Genomic DNA, 26538 nt, shown 5'->3' with positions numbered 1-26538 from the left:
CACGGTCGATGACGAACGCCAATATCCTGGATGATACACACGCCTGCATCTAAGCGGACCATACCACGGTGGTTCTAACGCCCAGACCGTACTCTCTAATACGAGGTCTGACTCTGATGTCCTGCGCAGGATGCGCATACGAACTATGAACTACCGAATTCACGCGCGATCTGTTTACACGTTTACGAGGCGCCCCGATGCGGGCACTGCCGAGTAATGCGTGTACAATGACGTTTACGACTGAATTGATCTTTAAACGGATACCTCACAGGGGTCAGTCTCGTGAATTTTGGTAGACATTGCAGGGTTACTGCTCCTCCACAGTCAGCGACAACGAGATACAGCTTATTAATTTGTTCATTTTTATTTAGTAGATCACATAAATGATACGTACATACGTCGCCTCTCATTGTTCTTCTTTATTTCGTTCAGTTGGTAAAACCAAAATGTTGTTGCTCCGCATGAATGTATCTAGAAAACGGTAAATTTTCAGACAAAGGGTGTAGCCGGATAAGGAGATCACAAGTGCATCGACACTGTAAATGATCGAGACTGTACGAAATTGTAATACGTTCGAATATTTTCATTACTTAATATCTTTATGAGTATGGGGTTATCGTTGGTTTCATACATCTGATTTTGTAATTTCAATTACGCGTCCGATTAAGCGTTTAAATTGACTAAAATAAATTTGTTACTGTCTTTTGAGTACGGGATCAATTAAATTAAACTGTCCATGTGCGTGCACGTACAAAATTCTGATCGTATTATTACATAGTATGCATCACACACTACATTATTGACGTGATGTTAATTTTCGTAGTTAATAAGCAATTGCGGAATTCGAACGATGCCAATCACCTATGCAAACTCGTGGATGCGGTGGTGGTGTGATGTAACGTGTACCTAATATATGTATAGCATACGACACATGTGCTTTCGTAACAACGAACCATCTATTCCAACTACATACGTCCAAATTCGTCTCTGATTTGAAGAGCTAACAATTGTTGAGTATTATTAGCAGGAATTTTTACACGATTCGAATTACATAATATAACATTTCAGATATAGGTGGTTACATTAATTTGAAATTAATACAACATATACGTATATTAGATACAGTATCAGTGTCTGTTTAGTAAGGTAGAGTACAATTTTGCTGATTTAATCACAAAAACGGGAAAAAAATAATTAACAAAAATGGCAGATAGTATTGGTAGATAATTTTTGATCATATAGAAATCCTTATCGATTTATGAATTCGAAAAAATGAAATGACGAACTTTCACATCTACTGAAGTTCAAAAATAGCTTGACCTAGTGACTGTAAGTATGTAAATCTAAAAAAAAAAAAAGGATTCGCACAGTCTTTCAATAATAATAACATAGAGGTAAAGTTATACTTATGTTATTTTTAAGCTATTTTACACATCATTAATTAGTCGATTGACTATACTGTAAATAAGTGGTTAAGTGGCTTTCGAAGTTTTTATAATACAATATGATAAAATACTGTGTATACTGTGTATTACTGTGTTTAAACTCGAGTCAGTAGCAATCGCTTCATGGGGTATTAGTCTTTTATGAAAAATTTAAACTATGAAATATTAAATTTAACTATTACACCAATATATTCTTCATTTACCTCATCCACTGCATTAAGATTTTATAATGTTAATTCTTGACTATTCCGCATATTAATCCTAGCAAGCAAAACGTTTCCTTCCATGGTAGCAATCTACAAAGCTAGTGAATACAGCTTACAAGCACGTCAATTCCTCAACACGACTTGCATGATCAGAATGAAGGGTTATGCTATATGTTTCTATAAAACATTTTATTGTACGAAAAATCTTTTCTTCCTGATTTATAATAACATTATAAGCTTACGAATGCGAACATATTTTATAGATGAACGTGTAATCCTTTTACGAGGAAAAAAAATTTTACGACTCCTGGCGTACTCGTTTCTATACCGATAAGGTTAAAAAATAAGAAACTATAAGCGACCTTCAAAAAAGGGCTGATACACCGTGCTGTATAGTCATGTCGAAGACCCTTTCGAATATCATGCTTCACAAAAATTTCCTTCTGCTAACAATATAAGATAATCGCATTACACTAGTCATCCCGTATACCTCGCACAGATCCTTCGTTTCTGCAGTATAAATTATATTATACAGTATAACATATGAATTATTGCACAGTAGGTATTTACATTAAGAGATAGAAACATCCTAATATGTCAAAAATTGATTTTACTTTTATTCATATTGAAAACAGTGGAATGTCTTGAGAATAAATTTTTTATATAATTAAGATACGTCGAAAGACACTCATAGTGTAGAATAGTGTAATAGATAATAATGTGTACAGAAACTAGGAAACTATCATATGATAAATGCTTTCCCACTTTTACAATCTTGATATGTATTAGGTATTTGGTTGGATAATAAATAACAAGTCTCACTAAAATACAAGATAAGGCAAATTTATAAAAATTAGTACAATCTTGTGGAATTTCCAATGCAATTTTCTCAATACTTTGGCCTACTTCAGAAAGAAATCATAATAAGAATTAACTGAAACTTCGACAATGGAATTAGCGCTTCGTTGGAATGCATAAACCAGTCAACGACACAGGTGTATTTAACTATAATAAAGATACACAGAATCGTGCGAGTAAAACATGAAAAGAAATAAATGTTTGATGAAGGGTCGGCGGAATTTTTTGCTCGAGTCGCGTTCGGCGGAACAAACGTTAAGAAGGAAACACGGTAAACGTAGAAAATTAGCAGATACGATTCACGAGCAGGGCATTACGGGTTCGTTTGATTACAAACAGCACAGCCGGCGGTCCAGCGACGGAGATGAGCAAAAAATTTGCGCAACCGGCCCGCAATTTGCTAAATGCTCGGCCCTACCCGTGGGCATTTGCATATAGCGCAACGAAACAATTACTCGAAAATGGATATCGCGGTCTGAGCAGAGGGCTGGATGCTAATACAGCCGCGCGAGTTAGTCGAGTGCGTCGAATCGCGGACACGCGTAACAGGAACACGAAAAAGACGATATCATTCCATTAGCCAGATACTGCAACAGCGACGGGGACCATTGCTCAAGCAGGAAAAGACAAAGGCGACCGGTTTTCGTGGTTTTTATTGCTGCTCGGGAACAATCGATTCCGGCGACTCGAAACTCCGAGCGGACAACGATACATCGACAAAATGCAAGTTATTTACTACTAACGCACGATTTATGATATTATTTATCCTTGCGAATTTTTATGCAAATGCATATAGTTGGAGAAAGAGAAAGACACGGAAGGATACAAACAAGATTCTTGTCGTTGGGTGATTTCAAATACAAAAATTTTATTATCCATATTTCCGAAATTTTCTATACTTCATATGTTTTCTATGCAGGGAATGGCCGGACGGGTGGTACAACCGGGCAGTAGATGATTCTACGTGTAAAAATAAACCGAAAAAAAGGAATAACATTTCGCGTGAACAACTACAGGCCCGGGCAACTTTTTCCCCGCTGTCGCTTTACGACTCCCACTACCAGTGTACCGGTCCCCCACTATCAATGATTTCATACTGCCCTTGCCGTGCTTTGCCTCGCGTGACTGCGAATGTTTGCATGTACGTCTACACTCCACAGGAGCTTGGTGGGGAGAACCAGAAGGAGGGAGAGGAGTCGTCTGTGGCTCGCGAGCCGCTCAGCGCCCAGCCGCAAGTTGCTCAGGCCTGATATAGTATATGCAGGAAGTAGAAGTGGTTGGCCATGGTCAGACGCGTCAGACGATTTCTGTCTAATAGCACGCATATTCGCTATATCTTCAACCTTGATATACACGAAAACGAGGCGTCAAATGAAAAAATGTTATTCCATATTTTTTATTTATTTTTACATGTAGAATCTTCTGCCGGTTGTACCACCCGTGTACTTCTTTAATGCATAAGCAAAACAATATTGCACAAATTATTTGCGCCGATCGTATACTTATACAGTAATGGCTCGATTGTATTGTACGTGAAACCTTCGAGAAATGTCACTTATGTACATTACACAATATCGACACCAGCGTATCGGTGAAGCAATACTAATTGAATGACAAAACATTTTTGTTTTTAATTATTTTTGTATGAAAGTTTTACTACAATAATTAATTCACAATCCAGCAGAACCTCGATCATCCGTACTAATCAGTGGACCGCGAGTGTTCGGATAATAGAACAATCAGCTGGTTACAGTGTTAATGAAAAGGAAACCAAATATTTTCAATTTCTACAGAATATTTACTAGTAGAACATGTAAGACTTTTAAAAATGTTGATTTTTATGGAAACTAGACTTCTGGATAAAAAATTTCATTTTTCATGGAAAAATTCATTTTTATCAGCTATATGATCCAAATGTATTTGTTAAAGCATTATAAGACGCCATGCACACTAGTTTGTATGCGAATGATGCGCACGCATCTGCTGTTTCTGTTCGTTGGTTCTTGTAACGCCACATGTATAACGAGTGTGTCTCCTACTTTATGTTAATTAAATATAGTTAAGTTAATAAAGCAGAGTTTGTTAAGCTTGGTTTATATAATAAACGTTTGTCGGTATTACTTTATTCAATAGTATTTGCGGTACTAAACTGGAGTACAAGTTCGTTTAGACCTCGTTACTAGACTAGGAATCTTTATGCAAACTAAGAATCTTCTGCGTCAATTGCAAGAGATACTAGGCAAATAGACATTTCATTCTTTTTTAAATAATTTTAATAAGTTGCATATAGTATGTGGACACTTTTCAATTATTTTAATTGTTCTGTTTTAAATGATCACTCATTTTTGTCATAAATGCATGAAATCCGCAGTCAACTTGTTACATGTAAAACAGTAAAAATTGAAATACTATATTTTATACATTTTTGAACTAGAATATGTGCTTTCACAAAAGAATAAATTCGATGGCCATGTTATCGGTAAATTGGCAGATCAACAATTTCCAGAATAATGCAGTGTTCGAAAATGAATACGAGTAACCATACATTCTCTTTCTATTATGGTATATGGTTCTATTAACTGGCTTTCCATTCTGGTAACGTTCTAAGTAAGAACAATAAGAGAAATAAGCAACAGTAATTCGAACGTAAAGCTTAAGCGGACCCCGGCTTTACAAGTTACTTTCGAATGAAAATTGCTGACCGTCACGGTCGGATATGAGGATGAATTTGAAAACCTGCCTACCCAAACTTTCGACAATCCTTTATTCTTGATTTCCCCTAAAGAGCAAATTATGATTACAAGGGAGGTAATGCATTTTATGGGGGTTTTAGTACTGATAGTCTGCTGGATGAATGCCAGAAAGGACAAATTTTTAAAAATATTGCTACAAACTCACGCAGTTTATCTTGCGAGAAGTTTGTTGGAGAATCATCGGTAGATTGCAAATCTTTGTACAGCATGTAAATTTTCTGCACTTGTTGCAAGAATGCTCTGCTTACAAAATTCTTTGTTTAACAGTTTTAGTAACACGAAAGTAAATAAATATAATGTATAAATAATATAAATATAATAAATATAATATAGAAATTATAATTACAGGTATTCATTTTCATGAATGTATAAAATCTGCAATTTAATCATTAGACATTGACGTACACAGTTTATACGGTATTATGTTGTTTTCTCCGCTATAGTGAATATAAAGAATAATTAGCAATTTTGACGGAAACTTCATTTCCTTCCACAATCGCTCGTGAAGTAAGTCCGCTTCGAACTAACTGCATTGCGAGACAATTTATTTCGCGACCATCTCTAACTAGATATTAATTACTTCTGTTATCATTTCCATAATAGACAACTCATTAAACAGTGGTGCTCCGTTTCGTCCTGTAGGTAGCAATTAAAATTAACGTCCCCTCGTATTATGTACACGAAGATTTGCGGAGAATGTCCGCTCTGAGAATTATACATGTTGAGAGAAGTATAAAAATGCATGAACTCTGTTTGCATATTATATTACCTCAGGAAAGCTTAAAGTTAACAAAAGTCTGGAATTAATTCTTCGTTCAAATTTGCTTTACATTATTTGTTGGAAATGCAAACGAATTTTCGTTCGTGAGGAATATTTACATGTTTAGACATCCATTATTAAAATATGATAATTGATCGAAAGTACCAAATATTGCGAATATTGTGACAATATCGTGACTCGGAGCGTTTGAATCGAATACATAATTAATTAAAGTATATACGATATTTTATAAGTAATTAACAAATAGCTGTTACAATGCGCGTATTACGATAAGAATATTCCTTTGTTATGAAATAAACTTATGAATTTACTTATTAAAAAATTTAACTGCAATAAGTTTGATATTGATTTCACGATGGAAAACAATGACTGCATAAATTAGTACAGATTACATTAAACCCAAATGCATGATTGTCAATTTAGACGAAGAACATTAACTTGAGAGCGAAGTATTATTTTCGAAATTTAACGAGAAGAATATTTAATAAATTTATGTTTGCGTTTAAGCAAATCCTTCTATAAATATTAATCTTGAACCGCTTCGAGCTAAATGCAATCGTTTCAAGTAATAACCAAATTTAAAGAAGTGACCCACTGAAGTGCTAGTGTAGGTTATCATAATGTTATTAATTTACGTTACTAATTTCCACAACGTATATAAAGTGTAAAGTAATATTTCGAAAAAATGAGGAAGTATAAATTAAGAATTTAAACACTTCTAGAGTAATTAATTGGTGCTCAGGAACTTAAGGAAAATTTTTTTAAACTGCTCCTTAATTTTGGATTTATCAAACAACACTAAAGGATAATTGAATTAATACTTCTTTAAATAGTAATTAGATTCCGGATTTTATGCATTCATGACAAAAATGAGCAGGTGCAATTTAAAACAGTGAAAAGATTTCAAGAGTAGTATGTAATATATTATTTTCACTACATTAAAATCATTCGTGGAAAATATATATTTTCTAGTAATAGAGTCTAGTAATATCTACTAATATCTACAGTGAAATTGAAACACTTTATCTCAAGATGATTTTAAACTAGACGCCACATTCCACAAGTGTTATATCCAGAACTATTATTCTTCGCAATTTTTATTAATTCCAAATGAATTGAAATGCTACATGATATATTCGAATTTGATGTAAAATGTATCTTGTTGCATTGTTGGACGATTATAAATTTATTTAGTAATTGGTTTTAACACTAATACTTAACTCTAATGCTGTTTTAATACTTTCTATTAAATATAAGCTGTATGTATACTTTTCCTTTCAGATATTTACTATATCTCTTCCCATGGATTTCGCTTTCCTCTTTTATGCCATTACGGAATTTGTTTCAACTTGATAATTAATAACAATTTTTGTTCAAAGTTACAAACTCTCAGGAACACAAAAATTGGTAAACTATTTCATCTTACGACTTTAATCATGGTACTGAAGTTGCTAAAGGTGTTCAGAAAATTCGTGATAACTATAGGAAAAATTGCTTATGCATTTATGACAAAACTGAGTAAGTAGAGCATAAAATAGTGAAAGTCAAAAGATTGCTAGAATCCGATCATATTATTCCTAACTTATTAAAATTGTTAAGAGAAAAAATTAATGTTCATGTAGCTCCTGCTTCTTGCAATCGATGCACAACATTTTTATTTTACATAAAAATTGAACATGCAATTAAAACTAAATACAATACAATTAAAATATTACAATCAACTTGCCAAGCAGCCTACAAGATAAACATTTGCAATCAAATGATTGATCACCATTGGAAAATAAGAAAAAATAGAGTACGTACGAGATTTCAGTTGATGGATCTCACATGATCTGAAAATTGATGAAAAGACCAGAAACCGTGACGCCAGAGTTCACGCCACAAATTTTCTAAAAATGGCTCTAAAGGAGCTTAAGAGGGATGTTCCCCAGCATTCAGCTTACTTGCCGGACTTCACTCTGACAGATTACCAGCTTTTACACTCCATCCAAAATGCTCTAAACATATTTTCTTTATATCACATCAAAAATTGGATCACATCAAAAACCGCTGAAAGGTGAATGCAAGAACGATCGCAATCCTGAGAAGAAATTCTGAACAATGATAAATGCTAATACCAGAACCCTCTACAGACGGACTAACTTGAACATGTAGCAAAATTCATTTGCAGAAACTTTGCTCCCGTTGAAGTTACATATGTAGTAACAAGTTATAAGTGAACTGCGGATTTTATGTGTTTGAAAACTCATATTTCAAACTTTGAAGACATTAAACGAATTTAAAAATTGTCATTGTCATAACGTTATCTTCGACTTATTAAAATTATCAAAAGAAGCAGTACATTTTTGCTTAACTTCTGTTCCATATAATTGACATGAAAATCTGTTATTTTGCATGAAGATCCGCAGTCTAGTTATAAGCGTTATGCTACAGTAAAAAGTGTAGGGCGAATAATATTGGTCTTGCTCGAGTATTACATTAACACAGTCTTTTCGAGACAGTATTTTGGAAATTGATTTCCATGATTTCTCAATACCGGATTAAGTAATAACCTCTTTCAAATTTTACATGCATATAAAATAGATTCACCCTAATCCTTCATACTAGAATTATATAAATTCTAGTAACTACTTGCAATGGCTTATTTTTGTCATTTGTAAGAAGTTAATATTTTCATGCTAACAACGTTTTTTTTATCAACGTTTGTTACCATTTCGTCCAAACATGTTTGTGTGCTTCATTCTAATACAGAAAATAATCATATTCATATAGATAAAGATTGTCTTCAACGTTTCTTCTTCAAACCAATAAAACAAAATAAATCATGGAAACCAATGAATATTATATATTGCAAGAGGGAGTTTTTTGTCATTCCATGACAAATCGATCACATTTTGGCGTCACCATTGATGATTTTGTTGTAAATGAAATATGTTGTCTGACTATGAATGACCCAAGGGCAATATAGTAATATAAGTAACATTTAAGATACATAAAGATCATCTCAAAACGATGTCCCCATTTTTGTATATAAAATAATTTACTTTAGAGAGTGTCACCAGAAGCGTATGTCAAAACAAATTCACTGGTGTACGACACAATGACCTTTAAGGTCATGCACGGTCAGAAACAGAAGAAGAATTTTGAATGTTTCGTACGAATGTGTTTACAAATATTCCTTATCGACGAGGGTGCGGTAAATGTTCGGTACGACTTCCTTGAGCGTGATAGCACATTTCGGCTCTACAGTGTTCACTCTATATATGTCCCAAATGCCTTACCGATGAAAACTATCCGAAAACTATAACCCACTTCTGCGACGTATACCACGCGAGAGGCCAAGAAGCTCGAGAGACTTCGGTCGCCGAGGACTGTAATGTCGCGTAGATCAAAGAATAGTATCTCCTGGCCGATACACGTCCGTAGCTAGACCCGTGTTTTTCGACATACATATATCGGGTAAACACTGCATTTACATTCTTGATAGTTTCTTAAAATGATGCTTGTGTTATTTTGCTTTTCGAGTCGTTTACATCTCTGGGCGATGTATCCTGAACGATATTTTTACGAAATATTAAAAATGTTTCTTCCATTTCTGACCTTGTATGATCTCGAAGGTATACGAATGAATTTGTCCTGACGCACTCTTCCATATGATAGGAACAAATATTATTAGTTTTCCAGTTAGAAAATTGAAGGTTACCTTCACATAACAATGTTTCTTTTGTGCAAACACACAAAATCACATACGCCGTTGTATTACTTGCAAAAACGAGTTTTATTTCTTATTACCAACTATTTAGTATTTGTAAAAAAGAAACACTGTATATTACAAAATGTGAATAATTCAACTTTATAAACCATTTGGTTTAAAGCAATAATAAATAAATAAATAATTCAACTTTGCCCACCGTTTTCTATTCTTGTAACAGTAATCTGTTGATTTGAACGAACTGTTAAAATATTGCCACACACATTTTAGATTCGACGTATCTGGGTAAGATATATCAATTTCTAAATAAAAGAGGGAAAGATAGCAATAGAAGAATTAAATATGAACACACACGTTTCGTATTCGACATACACCAATCTGTGTACAGGAAATATCAATTTCTACGAGAAAAGAGAAAAAGATTGAAATAGAAAAAGCTCGGGTGAAAAAGGTTATAAGGGCCAACCTACTAGATTGCAGTCACGCTTGGATTGCTGCACAATTTCGCTCCATAGAGTAACGATGTCTGGCAGAAGCTCGGCGAAAGGGGAGAGATAATTTTCTTGGATGCCTGACTGACTGAACGCAGGGGTTGGGGGTCGGAGGTGGGAGGTACGCAGCCCTGAAGAATGATTATGAATGTAGTGGAGAGGAGCGAGTTCTCGGCGGTGGCGTGCGGCGTGTTTTCCCCGTCCTTTGGGGGCTGTGCTTGCCGGCACGCGGCGCAGCGTGGAACCGTGTAAGTGCGCGCAGGAAGTGGAAAAGCTCGGTGACAGATGCGAGACATTTAGCAGCGGCCCTGATGCCGCGCAACGGCCTGTCTGCCGCTTAATCAATCTAAGGTGTCGGAACGTATTACGAGCGCAATTCTAGCCAGCATCTGGCAGCGCGAATTCGCGAACGTGCGCACGGGCTAGTTCGCGCAAACCCTCGACTCCTCTTGCCGCCAGCACGTCGATATTTTCAAAGTTATCTCGGGTCACATTGCTGTGCTTTCACGTGCGCCGAACACGTGGACGCCGGCTGAACGCCAGAAATCGTATCAGATTGCGCTAATGAGAACGCAGTCGATCAAAGTCAAACAACTGTTTGCACAATACAACACCGAATTCAAATTGGACTGCGTATCTTCTTCGCATTTGTTGCGTTTTCTAATCAGCCAACCGCTGAAATGAAAATTTTAATAGAACGTGAGATTCTGCAAATTGTGATATACATATGAACAAATTGTTACTGCGAATGTTGTTTGGCATATAGCATGGTATATTCACTGTTTGCTAAAATGAGAAAGAATGGTAACGGATATCTGCCTTTCATTGCTCACAGATACTTTGGTCTTAGTCGTGAAAATAAATTTGTTGAAAGAGGACCAAATGATTTGAATATATCTGAGAAGCTAGAAGCATTAGTTTGCTGGATGATGTGTAAAATATATTTCGAAAAAATTGTAATTGGTTGGAATCGTAGATAAAATAATTACTCCAAAAGATTGCTTTTTACAATTACACTGAACCTTATACATAAATGTCAGTTTTAGTTTTTGGAAAAAGTCAATCAATTTACCAGGATGCTGTGAACGCATAAAAGTTAATAAAACAGTATTTAAACCGCTCGATATCTCGATCTATACCGAATAATTTTTTAGTAACCATTTTTTTGGATTTAATACGTTTTACAAAATATTCCAATCCTTCCAGTTAAATGTAATACATTAGGCAGTTGTTATTTGCACAATAGTAATTTCACGACTAGAAGTAAAATCATATGATAACTAATATTATCCTTTTTATAAATTAAATAAAAAAAAACTAAAAGTTTTACATGCACCTAATACTATACATACATATTTCTTTGGTGTTATTATTTTGATAGTTGTTAACATTCTATCGTAACTAATATTCTTGTTACATAGAAAAGCATACCGTAGTTATATTTTTTAAATTTATAAAATGAATATATTATTTTAATTCAACATCATAACACGTAATGTTGGCAGATGAACAATTAACCGAAAGGACAACAATATAATTTCAAAGTTGAATTACACAATTTGAAAAATACTGCTCGATGTGATATAAATTCGTGTGTACACGCGACGAAAGTATTCGTTTGAAATAGATAACAGTTAACCAAAGTAGTTTTCGATTGCGTCGCATGTTTCTGTCCACCCATACAAGAAAGAGAAATAAATGCTTTCGACCCATGTTCCGCTCGATCCAATTACAACGTTAATTCCGCAGACTCCGACGGCAGTGTTTTTCATTTACGAACCTACAAACACGGGGAGGCTTGTTCAACACTATCTGTGCTAGGAATAAAAATTTTGCACCGCGAAATACACACCGCAGAATCCTTCGCTCGACTGATTCCCCGGGCAGATTCGTCACGCTTAGCATCTAATTGTATTTCCATGATCATACAAAAAAAAAAAATAATCTTAGTTCCATTTCCACAAATGGAACATCTAGGGATACAGTCGTGTTGGTAGAACTTTAAATTCTGACGAAGTGTTATGCGTCAGTTTGAACATTAAACTAGACATAAAACGCAACGAGAATTTAAGAAAGCCTTGTCACTGCACTTCAGATGTTCATACAAATAAAAGAAGATATGCAATTATGTTAAGAGATATACGGAAATAGGAAAAGACATAAAATTCTATTTAATTTCAATTTTTCCTTTTAATACTTTCATTAGGATATAAATAAAGGTTAATTGTACTTTATTATATTTGAGGATTTCTTCGAGTTACAAATATTTTAAATCGGTTATTTAACTGACAATAAAAGAAGACCAATTTTTCTCGATTTTTATTCATAAAGTAATTTTTATATTTTCTTGGACTGCAATTGACACTATTGAAATGGGGAACACTGAAATATTAATTGGTTTGTATAAAGTTACTTTCCATCGGAACGTTTATATTGACGTATAAAAAAAAATGTTTCTTTTTGGGCACGTAAAAAAATTAAATGTTATCCACCTGTATAATTGATAAAGCGTGCTTGATTTTTCTATTCAATTTTGAGAGCACGAAATAACGCATTGTCATAGTCTAGTAATACTTAAACTGTGGACTTTTATGGAAAATAAAAATTGTATTAATTGTAAGGTATAGAAGCTACATGGACGTTCATTTCTTTTCTAATTAATTTTAGTGAGTTGAGAATGATGCAACAGTAATAATATAAATAATTATATTATAGAAACATAGGGGAACAGTGAACAGTGATCAGATCGCTATTTGACGGAAATCGGAAGAAATAAACGTGACATGAGAAATAGTCCACTCATTTCTCTATTTCCTGCCGTCGCTGGCACGTCTATCAAAGGAAACGAGCAATCGAAGGGGCTGCGTGTAAGAGGTAAGGTTAAAAGAAAATACCTTCGGAAATTGTGAAGAGTACACGGAAACTAGAAGAGCGCTCGTTAGGTGCATTTTAACACTGTCAGAAATTTCTCGGCGCAGTTCGCAACGGTGACTCCTTTCATCGAGCTAGACACACCCGGAGCAACGAATTTACACAGTATTTCGTTCCGAGTTTTAATCTCATTTCGCTCAATTTCGCCCTTACCCTGGTCCTGCTTCTTAAGTCACGTTAATGAGTGAACGTGCTTCAAAGCGCAGCAGATCGGTACACACTGTTCACCGAAGTTGGGTCTTGTCTTTGCTAAATTATGGCGTGTTGTGCTTAATAAATGAGGCGTCATTGTTCGCGCCGGTCAAGGAACAATCAATTCTGATATCCTTGTGTTGTTCTTCTTCTTCTTCTTCTTTCGTTCCCTAACGTCGCATCGGCAACTTAATCATTAGCGCCAACTATATCAGCAGTTTCGTCCGATATGCGAGCTGTTTATTATGAATGTGAAGTGATTCCTTTTTTCCCATTAGTGAGATATTAAAGATTTTGCGTAGCATACGGTTGTGAAATATAGGTGGATGCTAGAAGTTTCGATAAGATTTTATAGAATTTTACAATGAGTAAAGGGTGCAGCCGAATAAGGAGGTCAAAAGTGTCCCCAAACCAAATTGAATTTGCAAAAGGCCGTTCGATAGCTTATCCAAAGAAAACACTATGTGTCAATTTTCTCAATGGTGGGCAGTAATGGGGTGACAAAGAAATCCAGGTTTTTCTGTAATTTCTTTTATTCTCTTCACTTGAAAATTCTGAAAAAATCAGGCATATTTTAGCTATTAGAATGCACATCTATGAATCCTTTCAGAATTTTTAGCTTCAAAACTGAATTTTAAAATATAAACAGAATTTAAAAATGCCGATTTCTTGTAGAAGATATGAGATACTAAGTTTATATTTTTACGGTTTTAGCATTTCGTTATGGTGGTTAATACACAAATGTTTCATATGTTTCAAAGTGGGGGCACATACTAAAAAAAAATCAAAAACCATAATCAATGATGACAGCGACGAAAACAATGCAGCAGAGGGGTAAGAACTCTTCCACGGAAATACATGCATATTATTTAGAATTTGATATAATGTCTATTTAAGAAATTAATTATACGAGCCATATGAACATGGTACTTGTACGGGTATGGAGAAGGTAAAGAATGGCGGTTTTTTATTTTTTTAACTATGTGCCCCCACTTTAAAATATCTGAGAAAAATTATATGTTAACAACCATAACGAAATGCTAAGACTGTAACAATATAAACTTAGTACCTCATAACGTTTACAAGAAATCGGCATCTCAGAAGTTTTTTTATTTTTTTGAAATTCGCTTTCGAAGCTAAAAATTCTGAAAAATTCATAGATGTGCATTCTATTAACTAAAATATGCCTGATTTTTTCAGAATTTTCAATTGAAGACGACAAGAGAAATTACGGAAACACCTAATTTTGTTTATCACCCCATTACTACCCCCATGTCGACATACAGTGAATTCTTGTTACGAGTCACTTGCGGCGTTCTGATGGTAGACTCTTAGACGTCATCTGAGGTTGTCGTCGAGCGACGCATTTGAAATACACAGGGCAGGCTGGAAACCTAAGAGACATATCCGTCTACAAGTCATAAAAGCTTATGACTACTAAGCGATAGTGACAAAAAGACTGAGAAAATGTCTTTCTCCGATACAATGTTGCACGTATTTAGTTCGAGAGACGGCTCTCGAGCTCCGGCCCCTCACCGCGGTGATGTGAGTAATTCCACTGACTCCAAATTGTAAGGTTGGCACTGACTCGTAATGAGAATTCACTGTATAGGGCTGAAAGTTGGCATAAAATATTTTCTTTGAACGAGCTATCGAATGGTCTATTGATAATTCAATTTAGTTTAGTGGCACTTTTGACCTCTTTATCCGGCTACACCATTTATCATAGATTTTCCTAAGAATATAATAAGAAGAAAGGTGTTTTTATGAAAATAAAATGGTGTTTTTCCACTTTCATAATAAATTAAGAAACATGAACAGAAATAAAAGATTTGTTTAGTTTGATATTTTCCTTTAATTATTAATTAAATACGTTAAGCCTATAACAAAAAAAAAAATTTCTCATTTAGGGGTGTTTTTGTTTTAGAGATTATTGAAATAATTATGATATACTGTCTGATATTATATAAGGTCTGAAGCTATGCCCCATCATCAATTCTCTACGTCATCTACAGTGGAGGAACTTTGCAACTCGACTAATTGTAAGAAAATAATTCAGAGCAAATGAAGTTGTCCCAGTTTCATAGTAAATGGTTTTGCACTTTCAATTATCAACCAATATTATATAGATGAATTTAATAATGATTTATAAAATTCGAATGGCAAAGTAATAACAAACTATTTCTGGTTTACTAGCAGATGAAACACTAGGAAATTAAATTTTTTCTACTAAATCTTTCTATACTAAACGTCTCATGTTTCGTTAACTTCCTTAGGAATTTTTAATTTTTTCCGTGGTTCATCGAATTTTGTGCATTTTGAAATCATGTGTTGGTCTGTGAGCAAAAGCTAAATACGATTAATAAAGTAATGGAGTACCCGAGGCAGTCGTCTTACGGGTCTAATGGAACAAGAAAAAGATGAAGCTACGTTCAAAGACACGAAGAGTCGGATAAGTTGCCTTGTTAAAGGGTTCCTTCTGCGAAGATGCTTCAAAATTCGATTGACTCTTGTGACCACAAAGAAGCTTCCTCTTTAGCATTTCTTGACTGAAGTGATTGTCTGAGCGGATCAGCAATATGACAGTATGACTATTGACAAGGAAAACTCGAGTGTTGCCCCTTTTTAACAGTTCAATCGATGAAAGCTTAGAAAGCAATGTTCGACACTTTTAAAGAGTTAGTACAGTCGGACAGAAACACTATTTAGAAAATCGTTGGAAAAAACCCACTCGTTGCGGCAGAGTTATACTCGTTTGTAGTTGTGTGGAGGTGTTTGAATAAAAATTCGTGTAGTAAATTAATTGTTTAACGCAAAACGCAACCACTAGCTTCACCACACTTGTACCAGTTGCCCAAAATTAATTTGACGGGCACCCATCAGAATTGGAGCGCATACCACGATGGTCGAATCTGGTTTTCGCCACCGCACGTGAATTGAAGAGTCGTTTTGCACAGTTTTAATTTATGCTAGTACATTTTCGAAAAACCAAATCCATAAATATGCAAGAGAATCGGCGGAAAAATATTTTCCTTCTTAATTGTATAAAATTTCATTAACATTATTACATTGATAATGGAGCTCGGTTTATTTATTGAAAAGTATTAAATGAAATAATCGACATTCGAATTTACTTTTTTTTTAACACATTTACTACTAGCTTTTTAGATTCGTTGCAATCACTATTTGTTTACTTGAATAGTTACCCTTACAGCATCTAATACTGCATTCAAAAACTCAGTGATATTTAACTTCGCTACATTTTTCTAATATAAACTAAGGAAATTAAGTGGGAGAGTATTGGGGAGGGGCGGGTGGGGGTGTAGTTTGATTTGATAAAATATTATATTTATTAACACTTTTACTGCCAACCCAACAACATAGCAGCTAACGTATTAAACCAAATGGTGGTAGCAAACGTATTAACATTTCAAAAACGTTTCTTTTGTCACATACTGAAATTAAATTAACTGCCCTTTAAAGGATATCTTAATGGAATTTACGTGGGGATTAATTATTAAACAGATAATCACTGTAATCAAGAAAAGTGAATACAGGTTGAGCATAAGCAACGTTCTACGAATAGGGTGAATCAAAGACCTTTGTGCAATTAACAAGCAGCTGCACCGTTATAGGTGATCACATCGTAAACGTAGAACAATGGACAATGCTACAATGTGAGCGGAATGTAAAGGGGAAACGATTTTCTTTTGTGCTAATTTAGACTAGTCTCAAGCTTCCTTCAACTAGCAAACGATTGCGAGTGTTGTAACGGTTCTCCCTTGTTTGAATGCACAACCATTCCATGGAAACATAAATTTCGTTACACAGATTGGAAACAATGATAGCCATGGTACCTTGTTTCGAAGAAGGTACACACGTACCCGTCTTTTGTTTCCTCAAAGTTAGCCCGTCTAAGACACTTGCGCGTTAGCGGTTATTTACTAACGATAGTCAATTCTTTTTAGGTCTAAGCATTAACTATATTTTTATATATTTCATATATCATTCATATTTATACACTACAATCAGTGCACTATAGATTTAATGCTTTTACAGTGGGTGATCAAATTATTAGAGCCACGGTATAAAGCATATATTTTTTAACAAATATTATCTACAACTATGCTAAAAGTGCAGTTATCATTTTTTCGTTAGAAAATGATAAGAAATCAGTGTAGCTGGACCGTCGATTTAAAAAAAGATTATTTTAATGTAAGATTTTCAACTTATGTAGAACATAAAATTAGATACTCTCCTATGTTTTATAGTATGAAATGTAATTGGTATCGAGAAACACATTTTTACACATGAAAATCATATGTTAAGTAACCTTATCAATAAGAAATTATAGTTACACGAACTGTTGTAAATTATTTTAACTAGTTGAATTCCTGCCTCGTAAAAATTTAAACTGCATTATACGTTACGAATATAAATGTAATAATTAGACCCTGGATCTTTACACAATTTCCCATTTGCATAGCCTGTTTTTTAAAAATGGAAGTACGACAACAAATTGTTGTTAATTTAAATACTTGTATTTGACAAATTTACGCTTACCACATATTCATAAAGACCCGTAGTCTAATTGTAGTCATAAGAATACGCGGCATCTCATTAAAGTAATTAAACGTTAGTATCTTTTTTCCAAATATATAACAGGCATCTTTATGCCGAATTTTACGATTCGCAAAAATAATGAAGCTTTATCTGTTCCATTTTTTCCACATGCTCAGCTTTTTCCATAAAAATTGATAACTAAAATTTGTATGAATATCCTTGCGTAACTGGTTGAGAATTTTATGTTTCACATTAATTGCACGATGCTGATATTATGTCGGGAAAATTGAGATCTCTACTTTGAGTTGTTAAATCAGTTATCAGTTTTTAATGACTGAATTATATATATGTCTATTTTTGTTGGTATAAAAGTACATACACGAATAATATCGATGGGAAATAGCATATGTGTAGGTACACATAAAAAGTACAATTTTATGAAAAATGTATCAAAATGTACGGAAATTCTTATTTTATTGATAATTTAATTTATCCATTAACGGATTGAATATGTATACGTGTAATGCCGCGTTTAAAACATCCGTATTCGCATATACATTTAACTATTCATTTTTGCTTTACAGAAACACTTTTAAAATTTATTATTTACAGTGACAATTACTTACAATTGGTTCCTATCAGTAATAAAATGTTTTGTGATCAGTCTTCATGGTATAGACTATATGCTATAGAGCACTGATCATAATGATTTGAATAATAGATATTTTATACTTGGTATAAAAAAATATATAGATAATATTTATGCCTTTTTAAAACGCGATGAAATAAAACAGTTCGACATTAGAATAATTAACACCTTCGTGAAATAGCAATATGATTCCTACATTTCTAATAAAATGAAACCATATGTTATAAAACACAATAGATAAAAACTATACTTCTTACAAAGAAGAATACAGATATGAAACGATGAACATTAAAATTACAATGATAATATCTCACTATAGCGTGGAGAATTTCGTGATATTCGCCTGTGTTAAAGTCTCTTTAAAATCTTCATCAAAAGTTTAGAAGCTTGTCATATGAAACTGCTTCATATTTTAATTTATTCTGTCTTCCGAACGTTTTAAGTCGTATACGCAATTATGAAAGATACCGCATAACAGCTTTAATTCCCATACCTTTAATCACTGGAAACAAGCTACAGAACGGCTGGCACCAACTTCTCCATTTTCTTCACCATGCCCTAGAAATAACACATAACAATTGTTAGTAACTTCTAAAATTATTTTAACCATAGTGTGCTCCTTAGAGTTACATTACAGATCCTCAGAAAATGCTTCAACCATTTTTGCTTTTTATTTTAAATTAAACAATTCTCTATTGTGATAGCACATTTTATAAACATTTCGCGACACAGATGGAGAAAATAAAACACTTTTATAGTATCTAAAAAAAGGCTGAATTTAAAAGAAATAAAAGAAAATAATGAATATAAAAAAAAATAGTTAAAAATATGAAAACTATTGTTAGGAGTACATAAGTTTACAGGAATTATTTTAAAAAATAATGTCTCAAACGAGTCCATTTAGATTTTCATACTACTTTTTTAACAAAATTATCACAGTTTAAATATCGACAATTTCTCGAAAATAGGAAAAATGTTCAAACACTTGTTGGGTCTACTGTATGTCGATTACTAATATTGGAGTAGTATCTCGATTAAATACAACAAGAAAATGTTAATGTCACTTCGTAAAGTTAAACGAAAAGCAAGACGCGTGTAAAAGTAGCAAGTCGCGTTCTCTTAAAAGTTGATTCGAATGCTCCGTTATTGCTCGATATGATTTTATTCGTGCCACGTTTACATTTCGAAGTTAGATACAAAGTAAATAGTTAGTTCGCCGTTGCGTTGGCGAGCCGAAGTGTTAAGTTTCGACAAAGCAATCTTGCCGAGCATTCCAGTTCGTTTCTCCGGCGAGAATTCTGGAGTTAGCGCCCAGGAAGATCAAGCATTTTGGCAAAGATGAAAATGCCGGGCGTAGTACCGGTAATCCCCCAGCATGCATTGCTTATGCGTGCTCTATTTTCTACGTCGGGAAGGGATCCTTCCTGCATACGTTCCGCGGCGACAACAACGTCAAACCCGTGGAAACAGGCAAGACTGGAATTTAAGATTGACATCGCATGCACGATGGGGTGAACGATGGGTAGGCAAAGGGAGATAGTCGGCTGGATTCGAGTTAGTTCGGCACTGCACGAAAATGAATTGAATAATTTAGCGGGTCAGAACGAAGGGGTGAAACGAGTATGCTCGGCAGTGTGTTTCCGGAAAGCCTCCGAAAATTCCAAGGATGAGGTATCCCCTTAAGGTTTCACCTTGCTCCGTACCTTTCTGAAAATGCTTTTGCGTGGAGTTTTCGCCGCGCGAGAAACATCGAAGCGTTCGACGTAGGAGGGTCAATTTCGCGTTCACACGCGACAACCTAATGCTTCGTCTCTTTTCGTTAGAAATTCTGTCAATGAATCTTTTAGATTCAGGACTAAATTCGTTCGCGCTGCTTTATACGAAAATAAGGACAGTGAAATATGTGAAAAATTCAGAAGAAGATACTCCTTGATTTTTACTGCTACTGAATTTTTTAAAGAAACTGTTATCAACATATTCGTGACATTTTTTCTGATTAAAACCACACCAAATACGACACAATTGGGATTATATTCACTTGTATAATCCACGATGCAGTGGCACCTCGGTTATCCGTACTGAGCAGTGGAACACAAGTGTTCTAGTGATAGGATAATTACCTAGCTACACTGTTAGATTAAATTTTGACTGAATCGTTCGAATAAATCTAAAAATAAATAAAGATTCGTAGTCTAGTGATGATGTACTGCAAAATGACAACAACACGTTTGTGCAAATGCAGACGAAGTTAAGAATTGTTGTGTGTGCAAATATTGTCTTGCACGTTGTACTTACTGTCCAAAATTATATGGTTGCACGTACATGGTCACATACTATCTGTCTATACTGCCTGCAACACTTACATACATAATTATATGCGGCTCCTTTACTATCTGTCCATTTAATGACTTGCATTTAACCGCATATAGTCCCCATTCTACTTATCTGACCATGAACAGACGCCATTCTACTTATCTAGCTACGGACGGTCCTTATTTCACTTATCCTGCCATATATGGTGCCCATTTCATTTATCTACCCAGAAATGGTCTTTATTTCACATGCCTGACCACCAATGGTCCCTATTCCATTTCTCTGACGGGAAGACGATTCTAAAAATAGACCGCACTTCTGCTACATCATTGAACCTATTGTGTTGGCAATAAATAAATAATAAAACGTCAAAAAACTCACTCAACAGCTTATTTAACTACGATACACCTTACTGAAAAATCTTAAACGAACTGAGAATATGAATTAATGAATAATTAATAATTAATAATTTCTTTTTTTGCAATTTTTAATTTTCAATATAAAGTTGACTCTGACACTTTGTAAATAGAATATTTACCGTAATCTAAATTAGTATTGTTACTAGAGGCATCAGTTCCTTAGTTCTTATGTACCACATTTTCGCGTTTGTTCATCAACGCAAAATAAGAACAACAAAATTCAACAAAATTAAAGTTGAAATGTCTCTTAAATTATTAATTTCTGGACATACATAGGTTAATATTTTTTTTTATATTTTATAAGTTTCTTCATATTTTCAAAAACGGCAGAGATGTGCTAACATGTACTGGACCATCCTATATAATGAACCTGTAGATTAAAACATTTTATGAAATTTACATTCTGAAATCGGTCATTTCATATGGAACCCGACTTAATATATGCAGAAAGTAGAATTAGTTGGTCATGATCAGAAGCGTATTTATCCCGCATGACCGCTGAATTTTCAAACATGATTTTCTCGAAAATTAGGCGTCAGACGGAAAATGTTATTCCCTTTATTCGTCTTATTTTTACACGAAGAGTCAAACGTAAGTTTCAAGAAACGTGAATATTTGTTGCCAATCACGATGTCTAGTCTCAATTTCGTACAGAATAAGAAACATTTCAAGGAAGACGTTACAGCTTTAACACCATATAGTTCGCGTGTAGTATATTTGGCGGCCGCTGATGTTATGTGAGAGAGGAGGAAAAGAGTCCTAGGCCCGCTAGAGGACTCGTCGGTAAGGATATCTAGCGGGCCCTGCCTTGGACCAGTGTTGCCAGATGAAGACTTGTCTTCCCGCTCTACCCTTCCCCTTCTACGACGCTATTCCCTCACTTTCTGGCGGCGAGCATCCCCACGCTCCGCCACGGACCGGTCACGTGACGCGATGCGCGCATCCAATTCGTGTTGCGTCTGCGTCTGCGCCGTGACTAACCCGGTAATGCCAGAGAGAGGGTAACTGTATTCCCCTCGATTTCTCCTGCCTGGCGACAATGCTGAGACGGATCAGATAGTAGCGAGAGAGATGTTGGCTATTTGTCCATCTGCTGGCGTGCGTAGGAGGTAGCCGCCACATATGCATTTCTCGCTTAAGCAAGCAGGCGACTTAAACGACGAGCTTCGTCTGACCCATTCAGAAAATTCTTCGATAAAGCCCCTCCACTCGTTTATTCATTAAAAGACACGCGTTTTTCACGTGACTATGTGTCGTCGTCTTCCGGTCCGTAAATTTATCATTAATTCGTAGTCAGCCGCTTCTTCGGCGTCGGTGACGACGCTTCCAAATTCATGAGCAGCCGGACCCGTGTCGCCTCGTCTATTTTATATACGCATCTCAAGCGGCTGTCAGTTAAAGTTTGGACGTGCTCGCCGGCTGTCGTCACCGGTAACGCTCGCAAAATCCAAGACACAAAATCCTTCATCCCTCCCCTCCCCCCCCCGTGCATCAGGCGTTTCGACAATGGCCTCGGGCTGTCGAGTGTTTCGCTCCTCGGACGCGGTTGAATTATGTATTTCGTTATCGTCGCAATAACAATTTGTCAGCGGGAGGTACAGGAAGTCCAGCTTGCAACCGTACACACAAGTTGCGTGTGCTATATATATATATATACACACGTGTAACCTACGGGATAGTTCGGCTTTCGGCCATTCCCCGTGCACGCGAAAGTTCAGATGGAGCTTAAATCGTGGTAATAGTTTCGTCGTTTATAATTATACACCTTTCCGGGGTCTAATGCGATGCTGAAGCGGCGTTCGTACTTAACAGGTACACGAGGGTATACGGGGATACGGAAAGCGAAAGGCAAGAGAGCTACTGACTCCAAAATATCAGCTCGCTCCGTCAATAATGTCGTCTTCGGTTGCTCGCTTTCAACACGGAATATTAATATTCACGTTTATTTTTCATCTACTAGAGTGTGCTTTCCCGTAACTCTTCGATAGCAATGTGGCAATGGATTGATGCTTTGTAATTTTCGCTGAGGAGTGCCGACTTGTATCGATTGGCTAAATAAAACAGCTTATTCAAACCATAATCGTAAGGCTAGTCGATAATTTAAGGACCAGGAATACTCCGAAGTAATAATTGAAGCTTTTAATAATGCTATTGAATACAAGCACACGAACCCGACGAATCTTCAAACTCGATTCTCTCGAAAACGAGGCGTCGAACGAAAAAAAGTTATTCCTTTTTTTCGACTTATTTTTACATGTAGAATCACCCCTGGCCGGGTGTATCACCCGTCCGGCCGCACCCTGAACATTTCATCGTCATCATTATTAATAAGTAAACTGCCAATCTTGATGCAAAATAAAAATTCTTTCTCTCGTAACAATTTTAACAAATTGAAAATAATGCTGCGCTCTTCAATTCATTTGATGTTTTCACTATTTTCTATTTCACCCAGCCATTTTTGTCATAAATGTATACAGTCCGTAGTGTATTAATAAACAATAAATTTCCAGATCTTTTCTATGGACACTATTCTGGATTTAAATACAAAATGCATATGCATTTATTTCGATGAAAATGCTGTGGATTACAGATTTTAAAGGTGGTAGTATATACTACGACGAATTTACATAAATGGTAAACATGGAAGGCAATTTACTATAAATATAGCAATTCGAGTTTTTTTTGTAACTGTCGTAATAATAGGTAATAGCGTTTCTAGGTTGATATAAGCACTACTAATCATACTTTGATATCACACGCAATGCTCCCTTGTAGCAAAAACTGTTTACAATAATCGGATAGTAAAGATTGCATGAAAATTAATAGTAATTTTACAGTTTTGTTAATCTATAAAGCGTGGGCGATCAAATGGCCCTTATTACATGTGCTAAAGATGTAATTAAACTTTCACACGGGAATCGTAATATCAGTAGAAATTTGTTTGAAACTGTGTTTTACGATCGAACTTTCTTCGTCTAAATTTTGTAATCCATCCGGAAGTAATCTATAATTGTTAATAAGTTTTGAAATTTCAAATATTTTTATACAAAATGTATATAATAGAAACTAAAATTAATAAATTTCATTTCATTATGTTGCCACATAATAGACGGTCAAAAAATTATAATTATTACAAATATGATTAAGACATTTAAAGTCTTAAATCAATGTATTTTCAAATTTTGTAAAATTAGTGTTAGTATTAATTCTATAATATCACGCGTATGACATGTAGCACATGTGTGAAAGTATAAATTATGGGAAGCAAGAAATGCATGTAGCAATTATCAGAAATATTAATCATTTATAGTATTGATCATTTTATACGCATCTATTGTGTCAATTTGACATATGCATCAGTGGTTCAAAAAAAAAAAAATAGCATTGTTGAGATTAAATGAGTCGCAGAGTGTTTTATTTATGTTTGAAATTTAATTTATTTAATATAGCTGTACCGCACGTGGCTACAGATGTCTGATTATGCGTTCGACTTCTGGCTTTGACTCTGTTTGTTCTTGAGTATTAAGACGAAGTATCGAGAAGTCCTATTTCGCGCTGGTAATTTCGTATGCATCTAACAAATGTTGTTAGTTTTACAGTTACCGTCTTAGCAAATATCATTTGTGAATTATGCAAATAATCATATTTTAATCTTGTCTCACCGTACCACAATTTTTCATTCTCGACAAAGGAATGAACAGATTGAATTTTTACAGATTGAATTGCTTACCATGTTGATTTTTTACCATCATATGAACTTGATACCGAGAGATAAATTAGTTGGAAAATGATGAACAGATGGAGATTAAGTAACCAACATTTTTGACATTGTAATGCACTTTAGAAAACCCTATCTGACCCAAACTATGTACACATATTACACAGCAACATGCTATTAAAAAAAATTGTACGTGTCGGGTAATTTTCTTACTAAATTAAAACTGCCACTGACGTGGTAATTAAGCGCATGATGTTTACATCTACCATGTCGGGTATAAATTAATCATTCAGGAGGTGACCTCCATCAAACTTCGTTGATGTGAAAAAACGATACATTCAACGCTTAATGTGAGTGCTGAAAACAGGGTTAATTGTACTGTGTTTTATATACTCCGTATCAGATTTGACAATGTATACCACTAATGCATCCACTTTTCAAAGTCATGAATATTCGCTATCCAAGATTTATTAGTTTATAATAACTTCGGATAAATAGAAATACGGGTTAAAAATAAAATGGAAGAAATACAAATGGTGTGTTTGCTGCGAGGACTCTGTACTCGGGTGAAGCTAAGAAATTTTTTTGCGAAGCATAAACATTAATTATCCGGAACTTCGCGCTGAAAAATATAATCGACGTTAATCAAAATCTCCAGGAACAAATATATACAGACTATCGTTAACTCTAAAATGAACGAGAAAGAGAAAAAGTGATACTGTATAAAAAAACACCAAAGATTAATTGAAACGCAGTCTTTTTAATTAAAATAGTTTCTCGTTAACTGCGAATGATAAATTAATTAACTGAGAGAGGAAATACAACAGTCATTCGTTATCAATTGGCGAAAGACACTTGCGGAATACGATAAATACATGGAAGTGTAATTTATGCAAATGAATAGAACGAACAGGTTATCGAAGGCAAATAAAGAATTTTCGATTTACCATGTGTTATGCAAGATAACAATTTTAACCATTTATCCTTTCATTGTGATAGGGGAAAGTTAGTCAAAGTATATAAGAGACATGTATTGGTCAAAGGTGGCGCATTGTTTATTTATTTATAGTGACCTATTGTTCATATATTATCGTATAGTCTGAAAGTGCCTAAAAGAATGATTTTGGCAACTTGACAGTATTAATTGGTCTCCAAAATCATTCTGCTAAAATAATGGGTAGAGGTTAGGTTAGGAGACAATGGGTTTGGGGATTATAAAAAGCTGAAAATAAAATAAATTCTTTAAAAAGGACAACGGTCTTTTAACTTAAGGGGGCCGGCAGGCATTTGGCCTTGACTGTCACGCTATGTTACGCTATGCCTTTTTTTCTAAACATTTTACGTCTTAAATAAGTAAGTAATTAATTAAAAATGCATACCACCGTGTCTGTACATGTCTTTGCTACGTCTGTATAGAGCATTTTTTTCGATAGGAACACTAAATCTCTCGAAAATAAGAGAATCTCTCAGCGGCAGCCATCTTGTGACGTCATACTTGCTTCAGAAT

At 34.8% G+C, this 26538-nt stretch overlaps 1 long non-coding RNA gene across 1 annotated transcript in view; it reads right to left on the bottom strand.

Moving 5' to 3' along the window:
• The window catches only part of LOC143364171 (uncharacterized), a 432692-nt gene extending 413591 nt beyond the window's left edge, over positions 1–19101 (bottom strand). Inside the window, exon 1 of the long non-coding RNA XR_013084010.1 lies at positions 19075–19101. This is a non-coding gene — a long non-coding RNA (uncharacterized LOC143364171). The remainder of the gene's footprint in view (positions 1–19074) is intronic.
• Positions 19102–26538: the final 7437 nt, after the last annotated feature.

Source organism: Halictus rubicundus, chromosome 2 (assembly GCF_050948215.1).
Source record: "Halictus rubicundus isolate RS-2024b chromosome 2, iyHalRubi1_principal, whole genome shotgun sequence".
NCBI classification, from domain to species: domain Eukaryota; kingdom Metazoa; phylum Arthropoda; class Insecta; order Hymenoptera; family Halictidae; genus Halictus; species Halictus rubicundus.
Note: the sequence above shows the minus strand (reverse complement) of the source record. Positions and strands in the feature narration are given on the sequence as shown.